General features: G+C 40.3%; 1 long non-coding RNA gene across 1 annotated transcript in view; it reads left to right on the top strand.

The window, feature by feature from the left end:
• LOC147366908 (uncharacterized) overlaps positions 1-20,563 on the top strand; it is a 1,139,839-nt gene that overhangs the window by 440,042 nt on the left and 679,234 nt on the right. The gene's annotated exons all lie outside the window — the stretch shown is intronic.

The raw sequence follows: 20,563 nt of genomic DNA, 5'->3' as shown, positions 1-20,563 counted from the left end.
CCTTTCTTATGAGAATGCTTTCATTCCTCACATGTTCCATGAGTGTTCACTGTTTGTCAGGCACTCTGCTAGCTGGTCAACATGTAAAAATGTTTTTGTTGCTCCAGGAATCTGCAGCAGACTAGCCACCACAGAGCCCTCCCTGAAATCTTAGTGGTTTGTCTCTTGCCCAAGTCCCATAACAATGTAGGTCAATAGAGACACTCTTTCAAGCAGGCTTTCAGGGAGCGGGGCTTCACCATCCCTAGAACCTCCAGTTTCCCTCCGTCTGGCCAGCAGACAAGGGAGGAAAGAGCATGTGGAGGATCATGCCCCCTCCTGCCTTGCCCATGTCACTCTCTGTCACTTCTGACTACTAAGGAACCTGGGAAGTAGAGTCTTGCTGTGTGCCTAGGAGGAAAAGTGAAAATCTGGTTGGGCAACAACTTGCCAGTCTCTACCACAGGGGAAAGACAGATGCATAAAAAGACACATAAAACAACACAGTAAATAAAACTGGTATTAGAGATATATACCAGTTTTATTTACTGTGTTGTTTTATGTTGGTGTGCTTTCCCCCAGGGGATCTTCCTGACCCAGGGATCGAGACCAAATCTCCTGCATTGGCAGGTGGGTTCTTTAACACTAGCACCACCTGAGAAGCCCCATTAGAGATATGTAGAAGGTACTTAACACACACACACACCATACACACACACACACACACACTCACACACACCCCATATACACACCAAAAAGCCACTGAAGCATCTTGGGCCAGAGTAATCAGAGAAGATATCCCTAAGGGGATATCTTACGGGTTCCAGTGGTAAATCTCTGAGGACAGTTGTGAAATAACAGATAGGGGTTAGCCACACAAAGAGGAGAGGGCATTAAAAGAGAGAAACTACAAACAAAGGAGAAAGACTGTGGAGGAACTCAGCCCAAGGGAACTGGCAGCCTGCCTGGGAGTGGACAGTGGCTCCCTTGGGTCTCCTGTAATTCTCTGCATTTGAAACAAATGTCTGCTTGAATAGGAGGGGGGCATACTCTTCTGTTCTACAATCCAGTTCACAGAGCTCCTTTTGGGGACAGCCACCAGAAAATGGTCCCTTTTTATGATGTGTCTTGTCTTGTAAAGTGTCGCGTAACTGCTCCCACAGCACTTCCCTGTGGGTGTCAGTGGCTGCTGTTCCACCAGCCAAAGCCTGGAAGGCAGCTTGACACAAACCCACAATTATGTTCTGTTGAGAACAGGGTTTCAGTTTCCACTCCCCAAGGAGAGGGAGTAGAGATGTGAGCTCAGTTGAAAGCCATAGTATCTGTGAGAAAAGGACATCTCAACGTGGGTGAATCTATACTTACTTCAGGTCCAGGATCACTGATGACAGAAACTGAGATGAGACTACCCACAAGCCCTGGGAGAACAAACCAGACCCGTCGCACTCTACCCAGTTAGAATGACCCAGCCAGCTCTGTCCCAGGCCTGGGAGTCTTGCTGGGAAGCACAAAACTGAAAGCCATTCCCCTATGCTCACACCCTCAGAAAAGGGAGATCAAGGCTAGTGCTGTTTCCACACTAGGGTGGTCTCGCTAGCAAGCAGTACCACTGGGACAGTCCGCAGCTCTTGGTTTTGAGGTCATTTATTGGTCTCCTGCTCTTAATCACTCAGCTGTTTGCTGGATAGAAAGGAATTTTAAGAACAGATAGGAGCTAGCCAGCCTCAAAGTGGATGCTTAGACCTTAATTTCCAAATCCCACTGGTTCCCAAGTGGAAAACCAGGTCCCGGATGTTGAGGTGTATGCAGAACTTTCATGTCTCAAGGCCTGGAATGGTGATTCTTGGCTCTATATCAAATAAAATATAAATGGTATTTTTATACAGAATGGAGACCACAAGATTAGATGCTTAAAAAAAAATTAAACATCACATATGCAGACCTTATCAAGACCCATGGTCGCACTTTTTATTCCTGTGCCCTGACAAAGGAGGCAGAGAAGAGTGGAAAAGGCACATACCTCAATGTCAGGGTGATATATGTTCAAATCCAGGTCTTTTGAACTGTATGACTTTGGACAGGTGGCTGAATTTCTCTCCATTTTGATTTCCTGTCTATAAAATGGCAATGAGAATACCTACCTCATTGTAGCACTGTGGTTACTGATAAAACAGCTCTGCACTGGGCTGAAAGAAGCACAAGCTGGAATCAAGACTGCCGGGAGAAATATCGATAACCTCAGATATGCAGATGACACCACCCTTATGGCAGAAAGTGAAGAGGAACTCAAAAGCCTCTTGTTGAAAGTGGAAGAGGAGAGTGAAAAAGTTGGCTTAAAGTTCAACATTCAGAAAACTAAGATCATGGCATCTGGTCCCATCACTTCATGGCATATAGATGGGGAAACAGTGGAAACAGTGTCAGACCTTATTATGGGGGGTTCCAAAATCCCTGCAGATTGTGACTGCAGCCATGAAATTAAAAGACGCTTACTCCTTGGAAGGAAAGTTATGACCAACCTAGACAGCATATTCAAAAGCAGAGACATTACTTTGCCAACAAAGGTTTGTCTAGTCAAGGCTATGATTTTTCCAGTGGTCATGTATGGATGTGAGAGTTGGACTATGAAGAAAGCTGAGCACTGAAGAATTGATGCTTTTGAACTGTGGTGTTGGAGAAGACTCTTGAGAGTCCCTTGGACTGCAAGGATATCCAACCAGTCCATTCTAAAGCAGATCAGTCCTGGGTGTTCTTTGGAAGGACTGATGCTGAAGCTGAAACTCTAATACTTTGGCCACTTCATGCGAAGAGTTGACTCATTGGAAAAGACTCAGATGCTGGGAGGGATTGGGGGCAGGAGGAGAAGGGGATGACAGAGGATGAGATGGTTGGATGGCATCACCAACTCGATGGACGTTGAGTCTGAGTGAACTCCGGGAGTTGGTGATGGACAGGGAGGCCTGGTGTGCTGCGATTCACGGGGTCGCAAAGAGTCAGACACGACTGAGCGACTGAACTGAACTGAATTCTCAATGAAAATTATTCTGCCCTTTTGTTCTTGAAAACCTTCAATATCCTCTATTGCACCAGTTGTGGGAAACTCGCAAATCTCTGTCTCTTGATGGCATCTCAGACTCAATAGATCCAAAAATGAGATTGTTTCCTTTACTTCTAAACCAGCTCTCCCTCTCAACATCCGTCTGTAAATGGTATCACCATTGTCTCAATTAATTAGACTCAGTTTTACTCTTCCTCTTCACTCACCAAACCTGTTCGATTTTCCTCTCTGGTGTCCACAACAGCCTCATTACACCTTGTAAATCCATACTTTTAAAGTTATGGAAACATTACAAATGTCATAGGAGTCACTGAAGTGTTTAGAATAGAATCCTGACCTGGTGAAGTCAGTGTTTAAAGATTTTTTTTTCCCTCAGTGCGCTGCCTTTAGAGGTATGACTGTGAACTGCTAAAGAGATGAGAATCAGATTGAAAGAATCAAACAGAAACAAAGCCAGGCAAATGAGAAATTGATAACAAGGAGATTTTCTGTTTTAGTGGAAGTTGAGGGTTTGGATGGGCTTCGGACTTGTCAATTCAATGGTTCTGAGATATCTTTCCGTAAAGTTGCACCCTACCCTTTGCTCTGAGCCTTTTGCCTACTGAGCTAAGGATCATTAATTTATTGTCATCTGCCACCCCATTTAATATTTGAGAATGCCAAAGTCCAGAGAAGTAGCAGGACTTGTCCAAAGTTGTCCAGCAGGTCAGTCAATGACACTTTATTCGTCCTGTGTGTCCTCTCCTCGGAGCTTTGCTCTCTGCAAGCCAGTCTAAAATAAATCAAATGTCTTACACCTTAATACTTTTTGAGTACAAATGCCGACCCACCAACATTAATGCCCAAATTTGTATAACCTATTTCCCCACCTGAATAAATTGTAGGACCTTAGCTGACATCCCTCGGAAGATTCTACTGGTTATTTCTAAGAGAACCAAGGGAATAGTCAGCGTACATAAATGCAAGGACAGTTCCACTCATGTCTGTGTTCAGTTCAGTTCAGTCGGTCATCATGTCCGACTCTTTGCAACCCAATGAACCACAGCACGCCAGGCCTCCCTGCCCATCACCAACTCCCAGAGTCCACCTAAACCCATGTTCATTGAGTCGGTGATGCCATCCAACCATCTCATCCTCTGCTGTCCCCTTGTCCTCCTGCCCTCAATCCTTCCCAGCATCAGAGTCTTTTCCAATGAGTCAGCTCTTTGCATCAGGTGGCCTAAGTATTGGAGTTTCACCTTCAACATCAGTCTGTCTAATGAACACCCAGGACTGATCTCCTTTAGGATGGACTGATTGGATCTCCTTGCAGTCCAAGGGACTCTCAAGGGTCTTCTCCAACCCCACAGTTCAAAAGCATCAATTCTTCAGCTCTCGGCTTTCTTTATAGTCCAACTCTCACATCCATACATGACCACTGAAAAAACCATAGCCTTGACTAGATGGACCTTTGTTGACAAAGTAGTGTCTCTGCTTTTTAATATGCTGTTTAGGTTGGTCATAACTTTCCTTCCAAGGAGTAAGTATCTTTTAATTTCATGGCTACAGTCACCATCTGCAGTGATTCTGGAGCCCAAAAAAATATAGTCAAACACTGTTTCCACTGTTTCCCCATCTATTTGCCATGAAGTGATGGGATTGGATGTCACGTCTGTGTTAGATTTTGTCAAACTGCCTGCCAGGCGTTTCAGAGAATCATGGACCTTGTGCCACTGCTGAGTGATGCCTTTCCTCCTGCTGGTTCCCAGGACTCAGAAATTCACTGCTGGTCTTCTCAAGCCTTTAGGGTGTGGTGGCTACGTGAAACCAACAGTGGCGTATGGATGGTGGGGAGAAATTCCCTTTTCCCAACTCAGTTTCAAATTAGCTTACCTAGGCCATGAAGCGATACTACTTGTGCCTGAGGTCTTACACATTTCCCAAGGGCTTTCCGTTTCTGGCCCTAGTTCCTCCTCCTCCTTTCCCAATTGAAATAAATAAGCAATCTACCAACTAAGCAAATGCCAGTTCCCTAGGAAGGACAGATACCATATGTCTCTTCTGTTGATACCACTGCTCCTCCATGCTCTTAAAACAAAACAAAACAAAATCCAAAAGTCTTTGCTCTTTTTTTCCAAATATGTACTTGAGGGGTGTTCCCAAGTTGTACTTGGTACGTGTTTGTGATGCTTAGCTCCAACTCAGACAGAATTCCTATTCATTCTGCAAAACTTCTGTGTGAGAGCAAAGATATGTATTTGTGGGCTAGTATTTGTCATTCTTTCTCAATACTTAGCCAAGTTCCTACCCTATATATAGGAGAGGTTCAATGAAGACTTGCCTTTTAGAAAAAGTCTCCTGGTGGCACCAACCTTCCAGAGACATGTTATTATCTTTGGTATTCTGATTCCATGGAGACCAATCATGTATACAATAGCAAAACTGTGAACCTACACTTTGACCAAGAGATCTATATTTGAGAAGACCTGTTGGGATGGGAAATCATGTGTAGGAGATGTGTGATTTATAATAAGTATATATTTGGTCTTTGTCTTGTCCCCATTTCTGGCACAGAGTTCATAAGATCATTGGAATTTCCAGTGTTGAGAGTGATAAATGTACCTTTTGTTATGTTGATGAAGTAACTTTTAGAGAGCACCTAAGCATGGGAGCTGGTGGTCCCTGTGTGTGTGTGTGCTAAGTCACTTCAGTTGTGTCTGACTCTTTGTGACCCTATGGACTGTATCCTGCCAGGCTTCTCTGTCCATTGGATTCTCCAGGCAGGAATACCAGAGTGGTTACCATTTCCTCCTCCAGGGGATCTTCCCGATCCAGGGATTGAACATGTGTCTCTTATATCTGCTGCCTTGGCAGGTGGGTTCTTTACCAGTAGCACCATTTGGGAAGCCCCAACCATATGATTAGAGGATTGGAACTTTCTCTTTCTATGCCCTGACCTCCAGGAAGAGGAGAGAGGCTGGAGATGGAGTTCCATCAGCCAATGGCCTGTGGTTTAATCAGCCATGCTTATGGTTGCAAATGGACTTGGAACTAGCATTCTGAATCGGTGAGGGTCACTGGAACCTCCAATTTGTAGCTGGTCAGTCAGAAGCACAGGTAACAATCTGGGCTTGGAACTAACATCTAAAGTGTGTGTGTGTGTGGCGGGGGGGGGCGGGGGTGTATGTTGAGGGAGGGCAGTCCTGTGGGACTGAGCCCTTAAGCTGTGGGATCTGATGCTCTCTCTGGGTCAGTAACATCATAATTGAGTTGAATTATAGGACCCCCAGCTGGTGTGCCAAGAATTGCTTGTTGGTGTGGGGAACTCCCTCCCCCACATGGGTTAGAATTGGGATCTGAGCAATTTTAGGTGTGTACCTTTAATACTCAGCTCAGGCAGTACTTCCTCCAGGAAGCCTGCCCTGATCTCCCAGGATAAATTAGGTGGCCTCCACAGCATTGCACTGCAGCCTTAACTTGTCTTCATCATAGTCCTTACAATTCTGTGCCATGATTTTTGCTTAATTACGTATTATCTTCCCCTGGACTATGAGCCCTTTGTGAGTAAGAAAAGAGTCTACTTGCCTTTGTTAATTCAGAGTCTAATATGAGACTTTCCACTTGAGGAATTTGATGGCTTTCCATTGCTATTATAAAAAATTAAAATTAAAACCCTCAACATGGATTATAAATTTCCTACCCTCTTTATCCCTGCCTGCTTCACCAACTTTCTCTTTGCTCATTTTTCAAAACTCAAGTATGGTGGTTTCTTTCAGTTCCTTTGATTATGACCTGGTCATTCCAGCAAAAGGGAGTTTTCCCATTTTGGCCTCCATCATCTAAGATCTCACCTCATAGTGCAGTTTTCCAGAAAAGCCTTATTGAACGCCCCTCATTCCAACCTAGACAACCACCATTGCTTCTGATCTCCCTTCATTCCTGGTCCAAATTAGGTTCCATTGTTGCAAGAGCTCACAGAACCATTTTCTGTTCCCTCTAGTCACTCAGTTTGTGCTTCTGCATTCCACAGGTAGGCTTTATTGATAAGTTCTCCTCTCCCTCCTGTCATTCAATTTTAATTCCCCCAAGAGAGAATATTCCCAGTACATATATTCCAAGTGATCAGCACCGTGCCTGGGTGTATAGAATATACCATGTGAATACCATGCAGTGGAAGCAATGTTTGATGAATGAGTAAATGAATGAATTAGTAAATTCAGATTAAGTATATTAAGCCTGTAAAGGTAGAAAGAGGAGTTAGAGATCAAAATACAGTGAATTTTATCCTATCATTTCACTAAATCCAGATAACTGACCTTTTGATGAGCACCAAAAGCAAATTTGCTTAGTTATTACAGGTTCACCATGAAAACATTTATGAAATGTATTTTCTAGAATGAGAAAATAAAACTCAGGTTAATTTTTAAATTAATAGCATGACTAAGGCAAAGACCTAATATAGTTATTATCTATATATAAATGTATTCAGAAAGTGCACAGGTAGAATTAATGGTGTGTTCATGATTTGCAAATGCTGCCTACGGATACACGCAGATAATATGAAAGAACATTTAATTGGATATAATTTAACTACTAAGATACTTAAAGTAATGATACTTTTAAGAATAAAGTCACAGGAATCTGAGGAACCAATTCAAAGAACATACAACTCAGTGATTATATTGGCAGAACTAATGCTTATAATTAAAATAGAATACTAGTATTTTATACAACAAAGACTCCTATTATCTGAAGGAAGCTCATAATTTGGCAGAAAGAACAACATAAATTTCAGTGTCAGAAAAACCCAGGTTCGAATCCTGATTCCACTACTCACTGGCTGTATGAATTTGAGCAAGACAGCTATATTGGCTTCTTTTCTTTTCTTTGAAATTTAGAAGCTCTCCCTCTGCTTCAAGGATTTTGCCTTTGTTCTTTCCCTGCCCTTATGCATGGCTGGCTCCTTCTCATCTTTCAGATTTCAAATCATATGTTCTTTGCAAGGAGAGGCTGATTTTGGCCATGTTCCTTGGGCAGCAGGTTCTGATGCACAAGTGTGTGTATATAAAGTTGATTGGGAACACCCTTAGGAATAATACCTGGGAAGGGGTTGGGGGAAGCCGAATTGGACAGAGAGAGAAGCTGAGCTGTGATGCAGTCATGGAAGACACCTCACCCAATCTCACTGGGAGTTCTGGAGCTGGGAATGGCACTTCAGTATTGCACTGTATCGAGGCAAAGAGGCACCCTCCTATCAATCAGGCATTGCATGTAGGCTGTTTCTGGGCAGGCATAGTAATGTATGTGGGGCAGGTCCCTTCAGCTGAGGACAGTTCCTAGAGGGCCTCAGCTGTGAGCCTATCATGGCAAATGTTCCTGCAACTGAGGGGATTACAGAGGGCTCAGGTCCAGAAGGGAGGGTCAAAGCATTCAGTAAACAGGCCTTGCCTAACCATGCTGTATTGATTAGCTTACCACCTTTGCACACTGCTTTCTATGAACTACCCTCTCCACTTCATTTCTATTTCATCATACATTTTAAAATTAATGTGTCCTTTTGTTCATTACTCACATTCCCCACATGGGTAAATACATTATCTGTCATAGAACAATGTGTAGTTGACAGTTCTGGTTGAAAAAAAAAAAACGAATGTGTGAACACATGATGCAGGTTGGTAACATAAACTCTACATCACTTGTTGCGGCAAGCAGGGTGCCCCAAGTTTCTACATAGAGTGAGGAGTCATTTTATAAATGAGGTAAGTCTGAAGTATTATGAAAGAGTAAAAGAACATTAAAACCCCATCCTCGTTCTGAAAGTAGAAACAGAATGGGATCTCAAATTGTAATATCAGATGCATTGTAATTTTCAACCAACTTTTTCAAAGGAAAAAAAATACATGTTTTACTCTAGTAAAGAAATGGATGTTTATTGTGGAAAATGTATAGGATGCAAGCTGTAAATAAGAAAATAAGATTCAACTATTGCCCAAACACAGAGAAATGATGGCCAGTGTTAGCATATTCTAGTGTGTTCCCTCTCAGCTTTCCTGTTTGTATTTTCTATATAATTGAGATCATACTACTGCTTAGTTTTATATCTTGCAGTTTTTCCTCTCAACATTAGAAGTTTGAGGTCATTGAAATCCTTTGGGAACCTTCTTTTTAAAGATCTGTTCTTACAGTTGCAACATTATTATTTAACCATACCACCATGACTGGATAATTAGATTGTTTTCATTTTTTGTGTGATTATAAACAATTCCAAGTAAACCTTTTTTAATAACAAGATTTATTAAAGATTATTCTTTTACATGCTCAGACGATTTAATTTGCTAATCACATGCCTCATTTGTCAGTTAGATCAAATCATTCCTTTTCATTAAGGTCTCTTATCAGAAATAATAGAGTAGAACCAATCACTAAGCTAAAAGTAAGAAATCCTGGGTTCTATCCCAGGTTGAAAACGATGCAGCCTTGGGAAAGCAATATGCTTTTGACACGGAGCCTCAGTTTCTTTGCTTGTAAAATGGAATGGTTGAGCCAGATCAGCTTTAAAATCCCTTTTAGCTCTAGTATCTTTTCCTATTATGACTGCTTCTTGCCTCTCTTCAAGAAACAGCTTCATGGGCTCAATTTCAGGCCTCTTTAACGTTTCGAATTACCTACAAATCTTCTCTGATTTCCTGTATTTCTGATTTAATTTCCTTCCTTTTATCCAATTTTGGCTATTCCTTAATCTTCTTATCTAGGTCTTACTTTTGTTCCATCTTTCATTGCCATCCATTAAGCTGAGATGAACCCTCTCTTCTTGATCTTTTACCCACTCAGTACATGATTTTTCTTTAAATCCTTTCTCAACACTTAATTTTTATCCTGCTAATCCTTTTGCTGTTCAGTATTCACAAAGATTGCTCAGCCCTCTACTTTCTCTTTTTTCTGCAAAAATAAATGAAAATAAAAAGTTGGGTAAAATAATGAAAGAAAGTGAAGTTGAACCCAGTAACATGATACAGCACACATCGTGGGTTTTAGTACATTATCTATAACAATCTATATGTAGCGTGGGGTTTATTGGGGAGGGTGAAGGAAGGGGGCAGCATGTGCTAAAGGCTGGCTGTAAGACCAAAGGATATTTCAGTCAGCAAGGTTAGTGAGGGGCCATATGCTGAATTACTCTTAATCTTATCATAAAAATGATGATAGTAATTAGTAATTGATAATATTTTAAGTTGCTTTTCATGTTATAGACATTATACTAAGCACATTGACATGCCATGTCTCCTTAAATCTTCAGAAACCCCAGTGAGGTAAGGATTATTACCCCTGATCTGTCAATAGGGAAGCTGATGTATTGAAATAATTTTTTCTGTATTATAACAAACAAATTTATAAGCATTATATCAAATCCCCAGAAGGTGTTCAGTGTAATGACAGGCATGGGTTATATAATGTGTCAGTTAGAATGTAGCAAATATTCTTAAATTGGGTTTGCCCAAAATTCAGAACTTGAGACAAGAACTTTGCAGGTGATTCTTGAAATCAGAAGGGAAGGAGTGAGGAAAGAGAGAGAGGGAAGGAGGGCATGCTCTTGAGGCCACTGCTACAGGTTCCTGGGGAGTGGAATCTGCCTCAGTACCTCCAGATCAACCCCTGGAATCGTGGAGATGGACATCCTCCCTTTTGTTATACTATCCTTTCTGCAAGTAGGGTTTCAGAAAAATACTTTGGGAGCTGTTAATAGGCAAGGTATAACAAACTAAAAGAATTACTCAATCAAATAAATTTAAGAAACACTACAGGAAAATAGGAAAGGAAATGAGAGGGGCTTACTGCCTCCTCTAACCTTTTCCTTCACTATCCCATTCGATCTTCCCCACAAGGATAAGAAATGCCCAGCGTTTGCATTTTATGGGTGAGGACATAGGGGCTCGGGGAAATTATGTAACCAGGATAGGATACCCACACATAGGGCAAGTGTAGGTACTGGAACTGACCCCTGCCTGACCTGAGCATCCATCCTCTGTTCTGAATACCCCCTGTCTACAGGAGTTAGTGCCTGATGTTATTTTCCTGTGGGGAAAGGTCACTCCCTGCTCTCTTATGAGCTGTCAAGATACCTGTTTGCTCAGCCATAGGACTCATGCAGTTTGTTGAAGGTCTGCCCTGCTGGGCAGCTGTCTAGGTCCCACTGGAGCTGAGATGTGTTTGTCAACATTAAACCCATAGGCCAGGTTTTGTAAAACATAGTTTGTGGAACTTGTCCCAGATGTGTACTCTGCACACCAATCCTCTGCACTCCTGCTCTGCTGGTTGTCCCCATCTGTGGCTCCTTCCTTCTTTCTGGGGTAGTCATCTGTCAGATACTGCTTCCTACCAAATTGGTGTTTTCCAAAAACCCAAAGGGAAAGGAAGTTCTGAGTAAATAAGGGTAAAGTATGTCCTATTTCTTTCAAACTAGCTTCCATGTGAAAATCTACCTGATTTACTTTCATTCCTAGATGTAGAGAGGCATGGGTGTTTCACAGCTGCTACTCAGATGGTCCAGAAATACTATATGGGGCCATAATTTAAGTTTCTCCTTGACCAAAGTTTGAACTGTGTTGGCTGACCAGAAAACCCCAAATAAACTTGAATTTCACTCTCTTCTCTTCAGGGGAGCATAGGCTTCAGAGAAAGATAGGCATGTTTTCAAATCCAGTTCTGTCTTAGACCAGCTGTGTAACTTTGGGCATGTTAATCAAGCTCTCTAGTCTGTCAGCATAAACTGGGCATATAGTAGTAATGGTCAAAATTACCTGATGGGGTTTCTTTCTGAATATGAAAGAAGCAATGTGTAAAGCATTTAGCAAATTTCCTGTCACCAGCAGGCACTCAAATCTTAGCTTCCATTCTGTCCCCTCCAACCCCTCTCCCCTTATCCTAATAAAATTAGCAATGGACTGAGAAAGGTGTGTGTTAGTAGACAATAACAATCAACGCTTCTAGATTTTTTCAGTGTCACAGTTGTGACAGTGCAGTTAGCATGGAGCTCCCAGGTTAGGGAATGAAGCAAAAATCCAACTCAGACACTCAGATACTGTTTGTTACTGGGAGAGAACTCTGTATCTTATTAAATACCAACTACTGTGCTATTCTCTCCAGAAAATGATTGGTTGAATTAGGTGTCCAGGGAGTTAGAATTGAATAGAGCCAGGAAAACAGCTGTGTCTCGATGGAGGCAGCAAGCTTCTAGCTCTTGCTGATTCATTTCTCTGGCATTTTTTACTTAAGAGAACCATTCATAATTCATGGCTGCAGGACTGTATAGAAGGCAAATCACCCAAACTGGGAGCATTACAAGCATCGCACATTGACTTTTCCAATTCTGGGAACTGCATGATGAGCTACCTATGATTTTTTCTAGCAGGAACTTGAGAGAAAAAGAAATACAGTTACTGAAACAAAGAAATGTGAAAAATGACTTTTCTTTCCTTGTAGCCTTTCACCATCTTTCCAACAAGACTTAATTATGATTAATTAATTCTACAAGCATTTGTTAAACATCTACTGTGTGGCTAGGCACAAGGTGAAGTATTGGGTATTCAGAAGGGAGCTAGATTGCCTTGATCCCTGCCCTTCATGGAGTTTGCAGCCTAGTGGATCCAATAAACATGTCATTAAATAAATAAATATGTATTTTCAATTAGGTGAAAGTGCTGTGAAGCTGGAACACAGTGGAGACTTGATTAGAGGTGCCAGCAGCCCTTAAATGGAGCCTACAACACGAGGAGGAGCCAGGCACAAAAATGCTAAGAGCATGCTGAGTGTGCACAGCTCTGAGCACTGTCAGCAGTGCAGAGTCTCTGGGAGACCAAAGCTTGGTTTTCTCTAGAAGTTAAGAGGAAGCCATGTGACTAAAGCAAAGCTAGCAAGGGACAATGGCATGCATGGGAAGCTGGAGATGGAATCAGGAGCTCATTGGCCATGCACAGATGAGGCTTTTATTGTGAGGTTAGTATGAAACCATTTTAAGGTTTGAGTCAGGGGAATGGCATAATCAGATTTACAATTTCAAAAGATCACCCTGGTGACTTAGTGGGAGAAACATTTGTGTAGAAAGGACACAAGATTTATGCAGGGGGCTTATTGACATTCTAGTCGTGGATGATGGTATGGAGGGAAAGCAGGAAAGGGACGCTGAGGCAGGTAGAGAGAAGTAGAACAGGAGATGCTCACTGGAGGTAGAATTGAGTTGGGTGGTTTGAGAATGACAAAGAGAGAATCAAGGATAATTAAGTTTGGAATGGTTCAAGAGAATGGGAGTGTGTTGGCACCATTTACCACCTTGGGAAAGACTACAGAAGTAGCAAAGGGATGTTCCAGACTTTCTCTGGGCCCTTGAGAACTCTGTACCTATCTTTGTTAGGTATAAACCACACTATGCCATGGTTTATTTTCTACCTAATTGTTTTCTCTGTCAGCTTGTTCATCCCATTGGATAAGAAGCATAGGGTTGAGAACATAGTCAGAGTCAGATCTGAGCACTATCAGTCATTCGCTGTGTGACCTTGAGCAGGTTACTTAACCTCAGAGTCTAGGTTTCCTCCTTTGTCATTAGGCTCTAATAACACCTATCTCAAGGGCTGGTAGATTAAATGAGAGAAATTATAAATGTGTCCAGTGCTTAGTATGGAATCAGTGCATGTTAACTATTGTTAGTTATCACTGGACTCTTTGATAGTCTTGGTCTATTATAGATACTATGTAAGTATTTATGGAATAAATGAATGAACAGGCTAGAACCCGTTTAGGTGTTCACTGAAAAAATAAGTAAATCAGGTCTGGATTATAATTTTAAGTCTATGATTAACCAACTAATTACTGTTGGTTTTAACTTCTCTGGGTTAAACTTAAACTCAGTTTCCTCATCTGTGAATTGAAGCAGAGATATATGAGGGAAGGGTAGTTGTATGTTAGACTACATAGTTTCTTAAGCTGCTAAATTTAAACTTCCCATAATATTCTTAGTTCTTTGTTTTAGTATATCTGTTTAGTCATCTATTAAAGGCAATGGCAACCCACTCCAGTACTCTTGCCTGGATAATCCTATGGACGGAGGAGCCTGGTAGGCTGCGGTCCATTGGGGTCGCTAAGAGTCGAACATGACTGAGCGACTTCACTTTCACTTTTCACTTTCATGCATTGGAGAAGGAAATGGCAACCCACTCCAGTGTTCTTGCCTGGAGAATCCCAGGGACGGGGGAGCCTGGTGGGCTGCCGTCTGTGGGGTCGCACGGAGTCAGACACGACTGATGCAACTTAGCATTAGCAGCAGCAAAGGGTACCTAATAATTCATTAAATTCTTATCTGCTTTCTCAGTTGATGCTTAAAATTATCACCTATCACTGAGGTAGTTGAAAGACCAAATGACATGATTCTTGGCTAACAGATGGGAAAGCTGATGTGAAATAACATGTCTGTGGTCAGTACTTGAATTCAGACCTCATGACATAGAATATTATCATTTTTCCACTGTGCCTCACTGCTTCTCAGACTAGGTAGTAGTCCTTATATGCCGACAGGAAGAAGTCATTTCTAAGAATAATACTGTCTGAAAATAACTGTTTAAAAATGTTGTGTCATCCTAGGCTTAATTGGAGAAGGCGATGGCACCCCACTCCAGTACTCTTGCCTGGAAAATCCCATGGACGGAGGAGCCTGGTAGGCTGCAGTCCATGGGGTTGCGAAGAGTTGGACACGACTGAGCGGCTTCACTTTGACTTTTCACTTTCATGCATTGGAGAAGGAAATGGCAACCCACTCCAGTGTTCTTGCCTGGAGAATCCCAGGGACGGGGGAGCCTGGTGGGCTGCTGTCTATGGGGTCGCATAGAGTCGGACACGACTGAAGCAACTTAGCAGCAGCAGCAGGCTTAATATTCATTCTAGGAAAAAAATTCAAATTGAGTTCAGAGCTATGAAAAATCCAGTATACAAGTAAGACTTCTAATATACTCTTACTTAGATATTCTTGTCTGTATTATGTTGTCTGATGGAAATTTAACGTGAGCCCCATATGTAATTGAAAATTTTCTAGCAGCCACATTGAAAAGTTTAAAAGAAATAGATTAAATTAATTTTATTATCAAATTTTATTTAATTCCATATTTCTAAAATATTATCATTTCAATATGTAACCGATTTAAACATTTTATAATCTTTTATTTTTTCATTCAGAGTCTTCTAAGTCTAAAAACCCAATGTGTGTACTTACAACATGTTTTGATTCAGCCTGGCCATATTTCAGATGCTCAGTAGTCACATGTGGCTCTTGGCTACTGTGCTGGACAGCACAGGTAATTCAATTAGAATAATCTCCCAGTCGCCAGTTAGGTCTTTAAAGGTTTCATGTAATCCTTACAATAAAAGCCACATTCTGTACAGAGCCAACCAGTCCCTGCTTTTCTCTCCACCTTCCTGTTCATGTCACTTTCCCTTGCTAACTTGGTATTTCCCAGAGAACAAATACATAGATCATAGAATGCTGTCATATAGAATGGCTGTGTTGTGTTGTGTGGTACATCAATTAATATGGCTATAGTATAAAAAGACCAATCCAGCTAGTCAGACTTGGTATTTCACTTGAAACAAATTATACTAACCCATTTTATCTCAGTTACCTAAAAAAAGATCTTAATTCAAGAAATCTTCAGAACATTAGAACCAGAACCCCGTGTAGTAATTCTCAATATATGTAGCTCCCTGCAAAAAGGTCCATAAACATATGCTTGTATATACATAGAAAACTTCTGAAAGAATTTCTAAGACATGATCTCAATATTGACTTTGGAGAATAAGAGAAGTAAGATGGATTGGAAGAGAGAATAATTTTTTTAATATATGTTTTTATAGTGTTTAAGTTTCTATCAAAATTTCCAACAAAAATAAACATTTCTTTTTCAAACAAAATTATTAAAATACAATAAAATTGCATTTTTAGTTAACTATCAAACAAAAAGATAACATACATCAGAGAGGAATAAAATTCCATTGGTGTTTTGCTTTTTATTTTTTTCAGTAGGGCCCTTTCTTCAGCTGGAAAATTTAGAAATTGCAGTGGCATGTTATCCAAGGATATAATCAGTGTATAAACCCAAGATGGGTTCAACCATATCACTTCAGCAGAGGAGACAGACATAGCCTGTCGAGAAGTTCCTGTGAATTTGATGGGATTTGTAGCCCTATATCACCCATGGACTCAGGCTGTCAAGCAACCAGAGAAAATCAATAAACACTCCTTACTTGTGCTCAGAATTGCAGGACATGTTTGATGTGCTACCAGCCACCTGGCCTGAACCACTTTCTGGCAGATTGTGATCATGTCATTGCACTGTTCTAGATCGATCAAAATCTGTCTTTGGAGGTAACGTAGTTTGTGTAGTATTTATTTCTGAAAGCAAATAAGTCACTGAACACTAATTCTGAAAGTTACTCTTTTTAACACCTACTGAATGTTTCTATTTACTATATTACCTTCTTGGAAAATGACAATCAGCCTCAACTTATAATGACTCAGATAAGTCTTGTAATAAACCTTTTGATGTTGTTTAATTCAGCATTTGCCAAGCTAGTGTGATCAGGAAACTTCTAGTTTCTTTGGGGAAATGCTTAACTGACATACCTGGGCACACTTTGGAACCCTCTGGTTTACTTATAAGTGGACCTTACTTATTGTTTATATGATCCTGGTCAAGTGACTTAGTTTTATTAGGCTTTCTTATAAATTGGGGATAATAATATATGAGGACTAACTTAATTTAATGAAATAATTGATGGAGGAAGCATCTTTATAACGGCCACACATAGAAGAGGCACACAGGAGCTCAACCAATACTGATTTATGCTTTTCTACTTTCCTGCCCTTCCCTGTTCCTCTGTTATTAGGTAAACTCTCATGCAAAGAATGTAATCTGTAGAAAATAAAATTTCTAAAGCCTAATTATTGGAAAAATAAGAAACTTAGAAACTTATGGTACACTTTTCCAGCATGTCTAGGACATGAAGGGTGCAGATGAAATGGAAAATGAGAGTGAACTAAAAAATGTGAACTAGCCTTGAATGTGTTACTTTAATCAAGTTTTCAGCACACAAAAAATTTCAGTCTGCAGATATTCTTTAAAGTAGGAATTTTGCCAATTTTCTTTTTTTAATTGAAAAGAATCTTATAAATTTAGAAATTCTTAAACTAAATATAAGAATATGAACTTTACAGAGTCCTGGATTAAGATTCATTTGAACTTGAACTTTTAAGCATTTTACAGACAGTCCACTTATTAGTGTGATGAATTATTGCCTAGGTTCCCAGTGTTTACAATTTAAATTTCCAAACCTTGTCTTATTGTTTGATGCACATCCCACTTTTAGAAGTGAAATAATACATGCATATTTTGGAAATTTTGGGTCTAAATATGTTTAAACCACATGAAAAAACCAGATACTTGGTATCAGTTGGTGTCATTTCTCCTTAAGATCTGTGTGTGTTCAGTAGTGTCCGACTCTTTGTGACTCCATGGATTGTAGCCCGCCAGGCTCCCCTGTCCATGGGATTCTCCATGCAAGACTACTGGAGTGGGCTGCAGTTTCCTTCTCCACGGGATCTTCCCAACTCAGGAATCAAATCTGCATCTCTTGAGTTTTCTGTATTGGTAGGCAGATTCTTTACCCCAAGCCACCTGCAAAGCCCTTCTTAAGATCTCAATAAGATCAATTCACAACCCCAATCTGCATCCTGTGGAAGACCCAGTGCCATCAGGAAGTGTGTTTGTGAATCCCTAACAGGCTTTATTTACATTTCATGGCCACTTGCAGCTCCAAGTCATGCTTTTGCTGACATGGTTGAGTTACACATTTTCTTTTCATTCCAAATGAGCTGTCCTCCAGACTCATGGCATCAACCCAGATGTAAAACTCTGTCCCTTTACTTGATGTCCAAACAGAAACAATAAATATACATGTGTGCATGCACACACACACACACACACACACACACACACAAGTTCATTATGAGGATTTTATGGGCATAAAATAATATTTAAGGAAAAGGAGATTTACATTTCAGAAACATAAGCAATATAAACATTAAATAGTCAACATTCCTTTTTCAAAGTCTTGTGGCCATTTCTGCAATACAGAGCTTCAGGGTCCCTCCCTGTGGCTAAACTCTGACCTCTCACACTTTACTTTCTGATTTTCTCTATTACCACTTCCTGAGGAACCAAGGAGGGAAAAAATATCCCCCTGCCTCTAAAATCACCCAATATTAGGTGATGTCCTTATTGTTCAGGCAATCAATAAATCTCTACTGCCCTTTGTCCTACTTAAGGTGCCCATGTGAAAAGCAGCTTCAAGTGGAAATCAACCCCATGATTGTACCATCTGTCCCCTAGACGTTCGTTTTCAACTTGGATTTCATATTCAAACCCCTTGTCTATGACATGTCAACATGTCTGTACCAAGGGACAGTTCTTAGTTTGGAGGATAACTATTTAAATAAACAGTTTAAATAAATATTTAACATGTCACCCAGGGCCCTTCACATTGAATTTTGTAGGAGCTACATAGCCTAATATTTTAAGCTGTACTGTGCTAAGTCGCTTCAGTTGTGTCTGACTCTGCGACCCTGTGGACTGTAGCCTGCCAGGCTCCTCTGTCCATGGTGTTTCCCAGGCAAGAATACTGGAGTGGGTTGCCATTTCCTCCTCCAGGGGATCTTCCTGACCCAGGGAACAAACTCGTGGCTCCTCCAGCTCCTGCATCACAGGCAGATTTTTTTACTGCTGAGCCACTGGGGAGGCCCATATGTTAGGCTGGACAATCCTAAATTTACTTTTCCAGCTTATTGAAAGTCTATCCACTTATTTTCATAGGATATAGACACAGTTGGAAACAATTATATCTATATATATAAACATATGTATGTATATGAATCATCAGTAGATGTAATAAATACTGTAATGTAAACCATCATTATTTAGTTTTGTTGCATCATTTTTTTAAATTCATATTTTATTTAAACAAACTTATTCATTTGGCATCAAAAGGAAATGAGGTGTTTATTATAGCCAAGTAATTAATGTTCCTCTTTCATAAGAAGTGACACAATTTTATTAAAACACTCTCAAATTATTTCTAAAGTACATATGGCTATCATAAATACACTCATATTACAATAATTTGGGATGAAAACAAGGGGAGATGGGGCGGGGAGACATACCATTGGAGGAATTTTATAGAGCATCATTATTCAAAATTGGAGTTGGAAAGTCAATTTGAGGAGTCTCTACCAATAATGAAATAGAATGGAATAGAGAATAGTAGAAAAAAGTGTATTACATGTTATATGATCAATTACTTTCCTGTGAAGTTTAGTTTTTAGATGTTTATGTGCATGTGTGTTTATGTGTGTGCCTTTGGATGCAATGTAAAATATTTTTTTATCATGGGTTACAGTCAAAGACATTTGAAAGTCATTAGTATGGAGGCCAAGCTGCACTGGGGCAGCATGTGAGTGTGGTCACCACAATACAGAGCCTGGTCCTCCCCCTGTAGGTAAGAATTGGAATTTTCTTTGTACATTGAAGCTTTAAGAAAACCTACTGTTTTCTTTAAAAAAAAAAAAAAAGTCTAAGGTCAGGCTCAAGTTGAGGGTTGTATGAATCAGACCTGGTATCTCTCTCTTGGGACAGTCAAAATGCACTTTGAAACTGGACCACTGGGTTCAAATCTTGGCTCCACCACTTATTAGTAAGACACCTTGGGCAGAGTATTTAACTCTCCAACTCTTGGGTTCCTCGCCTGTAAAGTGGAGTTAATAATAGTATTTTTTATTTCCAAAGATTACTGTGAGGGATATATGAGATTATTTATCAAAATTTTTGCTATAAAGTCTTCACATAGTAAGCTATGTTAACTATGATAATTATTTTACTTTCCACAGCCAATTATATTCAGTATGAGCATTGGCCCTTACTGTATATATTGTATGTCTGTGTGTGTGTATAGAGTAAGGGGATAGTGATCTTATGATAGAAAAAGTCATAAAATTTACCAGAAAACCACTGACTTGCTATATTGTTTCATCATTGTCTTTCTATCCCCCATATTCTGCCTTCAAATACTGTGATCTCTAGTCAGGAGACCCAGGGTAGATGGATACTGGAAAAAAGAAAATACAGGCTATACATAGGAGTTTTAACCTCTTACATCAAACAGTCTGTCCATGAAATGTGTGAAATCAAAGGGTCAATGAAAAACAACCTGCATATTCTTTCTGCTTGGGATAGACTGTTTGAAAAACTAAGTACATATGTGCTTTGGCAAATCATCTTAGGAGGATATGTGTGTTCTTTCCTGTTGCCTATTGCAAGTTTAGCATCCAGTGCAGTCAGAGAGAGCCGTGTTGAAACTAACCTCAGCAAATGAAGTGTACTTCCTCTCATGCTGACTATAGTCAAGATTAAGTCCAGCTAATCTTTATCTTTAAAAAAGCTCTCTCTGTTCAAATGA

Source organism: Bos grunniens, chromosome 8 (genome assembly GCF_055505025.1).
Source record: "Bos grunniens cultivar Pamir isolate PY7600 chromosome 8, Bosgru_T2T1.0, whole genome shotgun sequence".
Taxonomy (NCBI): domain Eukaryota; kingdom Metazoa; phylum Chordata; class Mammalia; order Artiodactyla; family Bovidae; genus Bos; species Bos grunniens.
The sequence above is the reverse complement of the archived record's forward strand: the minus strand, read 5'-3'. Positions and strand labels throughout refer to the sequence as shown.